A 4526-nucleotide genomic window follows, 5' to 3' on the forward strand; every position below is an offset into this window, starting at 1 on the left:
AAGTAGCTGAATGTTTGTGGGTTTGGCCCTGCTCTGGTGCCAAAGTTCATATAATAGATATATATGATAGACACAAGTTCATATAATCTGTGTACACTTTGTGTGTCTGTGTGCACACTCAGTGAAGGACTAGAACTGCTTATTTGTGAGTAAGTCTGTAATGTCTGAAATAGATGGAGAGCTTTCTATTTTTCATGTGATTAATGCTTATGYTTCTGTTCATAACGTAGAGCTATTATTGAAACTTACCAACAATCAAAACCTTTGTTCAAAGATTTAGAAATATTTGGGGACTATTAAGGGAAAAAAATCCAAATAATTGTGTCAAATAGCCAGGGGACTTGCATTCAAAAAAAAAAAATCCTGTTGTTAAGGAGAGAACAGTATCATCTCCTCTTTTTCAGAATTTTCAGTTTCCCAATCAAGCCTGCAAATGGAAGAGAAGTTTTCATTTGTGTCTTGGATTCATACTTTCAATGAACAACTTTTATTGTTTACCTCAATCTATTTCTTCTGGATGTGCACATTGTTCTTAGTAAATCCAGAGTGAATCTCTCAAATTCCTGACCCAGTGAGACAGTATATATAGCAATTAGAGTCTTGCATTTAGCAAGTACATGCAGAGCAAAGCAGAATAAAATTATTCAGAAACCAAAAGAGAGTTGTCTCTAAGTTACGTAGATTCTTTCTACCAGAATCTACACTGGCAGCTGAGCCTCCTTGCCTGGACACATTGTAGTAAAATAATAAGCACGGAAAATCAGTCCTGTAGAGTCAAATCCTTGATTCACACTGATTTCATAGAGGCTATGAAATTGTTTCTTAACCAGGGGTCCTAGGAAGTCAAAGTTCATTTAAGACTTACCTCCCAGAGCTCCTTTTTACTTGGGATGATTGTTGGTCTGGCCTGGCCATGTGATGAAAGAAGAGGAGGGAAAGGACATTGGCTCCTCAGGCACTTTTGRCAGGATACTGCAGGGAGCATTCCAGCCTTCAGCTCTTCTGTGGCCAGGAATGAAGACTCTTCTTCCACTTACCTACCTGCAGGCATGTTTGAGCACCACAAAACCCAGTCCCACCCCAGGGCACTYCCTCTGCAGCCCACTCAGCAGTGATCACAGATGAACCATCCTGTTCCTGCCACAGCCTCACCCACAGACTGGGGGTTACACATGGCAGCCCCCCACCCTGGGCAGCAACAACAGACTCCGTGCCTGACTCTGTGGCRGGCCTGGGGAAGCAATTCAGCCATGTGGGCTGCTCCATCCTGCTGTCAGCTGCTCCYTGGCTGCTCCAGGGAAGCAATGGTGAGCCACATGAAAGCATTGCACAGGTCACAAGCTGAGCCATGCTCACCTAGAAGCATTTCAAGAGCCTTAGCTCTGAATYCAGGAGCAAAACATCTCAAGGGCCTTATATCCCACAGCCCTACAGCATCTTTGCTACCAGTACACACTGGATCTCATCTTGTTCCTTCCTYCCCTGTCCCACTGGCACACTAGGGGGTATTAATAACTTCAACACATTAAAGTTTAGGTCATGTAKTCTTTCTTCCCAACATGTTTTTTCTTGTTTTCATCAATCCATTTATCAGTCACTACAGCAAACTGCATGTATCAACCCTTCCTGCAGCAAAGGCTTCTACTTTCCTGACAAAGCTGCTACTCTGATTGTTGTTAAAGTGTTAGTACAAAAGAAYACATAATTTTATGCCATTGTTTGTTTTTCTAAAACAACTGCAATATGAAGCTGCCATTCAAACTAGGAATATGGGAAAGGTTGGAAGGTACCTGCTGAGTCWTGCAGTTTGCTTTTCCTGATGGAGACCAGATATCACTTAATTCCTTTGATCCTTGTCTCCCGCATCACATACATGCACATGCACATATTCTTACCTCACTCCTCTTGCTATTAAAAACTTTCTTTTAAAGGTATTAYACTTGGCTGACTAATAATAGAGATTTCAGAGGTCGGGGTGACATACATGAGAGCTAAGGATAGACCATGTCAGTCGGAAGGATCTAACTATGAATATTGTAAAGGAAATCAGATGATTTCAGAGTCCAGGCATCTTTAGAGAAAAGAGCAAGACAAGCTCTCCTTTAAATAAGTCCACTCATGACAAGAACAACTCCCACAATAGTGACCAATCCCTGCTTCCCAGACACAAACACTTCTATAAAAAGGGGCAATGAARGGAGGGGTGGGGGGGAATATAAATACATATTTAATGAAAATCTTAGAACATTGCAGTAAAAATATACAAAATTAAATTATTAAAACCTGAAAGTTAAATCATATCCCACATTAAYTTGTCAAGCAGAGTGTTCACTCTGAGCAAGGGAGAGATAGGAATATATCATGTAGTCCTCTTAGGGACTTTTTGCACTGGATACCTTACAAGATATTATTCAGAGACTACAACATTCAGGAGCAACCTGGAACTACAGGAGCCAGATATTACTTACCCTGACTTATGCTGACTTATGCTGAAGATGTAGCAATGTAAAGGACACTGCTTTCCACCAACCTGAGCCGTGAATGTTGTTTGTACTACAATGTGTGCTCGAATTTAGTCACATGTAGATTCCCCGACAACTTCTGACAGGTGATTTATCAGCAGTGAATGACATGAAGGCATGCACTCCTCTCCAAATCAATCCTTGATAAGGTGACTCATAAATGTATTTTGTATTATTGCTTTCTAGTAATTGATTCTCAAAGTTTGCCTTTTCCAGACTGCTCCTTGGATATTCTGTAATGTCATAGACTGTCTTTGAAGAGTGTATAATAATGCAGAGCTTTGAAGAGACTTGTAAGAGTTATGAAGTCATAAAACTCTATTTGATTCCTTCTTCAGTCTGTTTTCTGGGAATGTGCTGAATATAAATAGTGAAGTGATATTACGGGCTTTGAATGAAAGATGCTTTCTCTTCTCAGGCCACAGTTCCTATTGAACTATCCTCATTGGTATTTCATTGCCTTCAGGATGATAGGATGTATACAAAATCCTTTTCCAAGTCCCTTATCAAAAATGTGTTTGGACATTTGGCCAAAAACAATATATGCCTGGTGTCTAAGRTTTCATTTTCAAATGCATGGTGTAAATGAATTCTGTATAGAGCTACAGTCATTGTGATMCAGAAGGTACATCAAAACACATTTCTTCAAATAAGAGTTGTTTTCTTTTCCCTCCTTGTTCCTGGCAACTCTGTAGAGGAGCTTCCCATAAACTGAGTTCATTTCTCCTCCTCTTTTCCTGAGGTGTGGCTGCATTGTGAAAATTGATACTTCTCCAAAGAAAAATAGTTTTCTTTATCATGTTGCACAGTTTTAACTTTGACTAGCCCATTAACTCAAAATAAACTTCTAAGCATTCTACTGTCTGATCAGTGTCTGCACAGTGACATTTACCAGGAGAGGCAGACAAGAAATAGTCGGTGACTGGAGATTTCTAAACCAGAATAATGACACTGTAATCTTGCTCTTTCCCTCCCTTGGCATCTCTGTGCCCTTTTCTAGACAAAGCTGAAATGATCATTAGACGTGTCCCTTGACATATGTTTAAATATAAAAATACAGGTATTAGAATTCACTTGAAATTTTAAAAAATAAGAAATGAAAAGTAATTTAAGTATTCTCTGGTTCCAAGACATAGAACAGAAAAGACATTACCATTACTTAGCTCATTTCTGAAGTCAACAGATGGTTGTGCTACATTCAGAGAACTTGGAAGTTGTTTTCTCTGTTGTTTGTTACAGGCAAAAACCTTGGAAGCAGATTCAAAAGACTATATCCAGAAGGCTTTATGCYAATCCTACTTAAACCAGCTTTTCTGATACAGCTGAAAACAACTGTTACAGCTGTGAGCAGGTATAAAGTCACAGGACATTTGTAAATACACATGAGCCAAATTAGGAACAACAAAAGTTCAATGTTATCATCCCAGCTTTTTTTCATGCACCCAGCCAGAGGCAGCAGCTCACAAATGCTGAGCCTAGAGATGCTTTAGTAAATAGAACAATTAGCAGCATTATGTGAGCCACAAGCACAGCAAAATAAACTTCTTGGAGATATGTGCTTATACCTCTTCCCCAAAAACATAAATTTTTTACCTGCAAGAGTGGATTAACAGCTGCCCTTTTCCAGAAGACATCCATGGGTTCCAGCTGGTCCTGCCAGAACCCTGGAGGTGCCCACCCCTTCCCTGGCCTTTCTGTGCCCACCTGCTCCAAGGTGTGTGATTTGGCTCCTTTAAATCACCCCTAATTCCAGAGCAGGAATTGGAATTAGAACTGGTTTATTCCTGCCTGCTCTGAAGGAACTTGATTTACGTGTGGGATTTTTGCACGATTGGGTGGTGGAAGGAGCTTAGCCCAGCAGAAATGCTGGGATGGAGCAGATCCCCACTGGCTCCAGCGATGAAGGCAGGAGCAAGGAGCCAAGAGGASATTTGGGAGGCTTTAATTAAGACCAATTTACTGGACAAACAGAGCACAGGAGCAGAGATCCTGGTGCCATTCCCA

Source organism: Malurus melanocephalus, unplaced genomic scaffold (assembly GCF_030028575.1).
Source record: "Malurus melanocephalus ecotype Western Australia unplaced genomic scaffold, MMel_1.1 scaffold_67, whole genome shotgun sequence".
NCBI classification, from domain to species: domain Eukaryota; kingdom Metazoa; phylum Chordata; class Aves; order Passeriformes; family Maluridae; genus Malurus; species Malurus melanocephalus.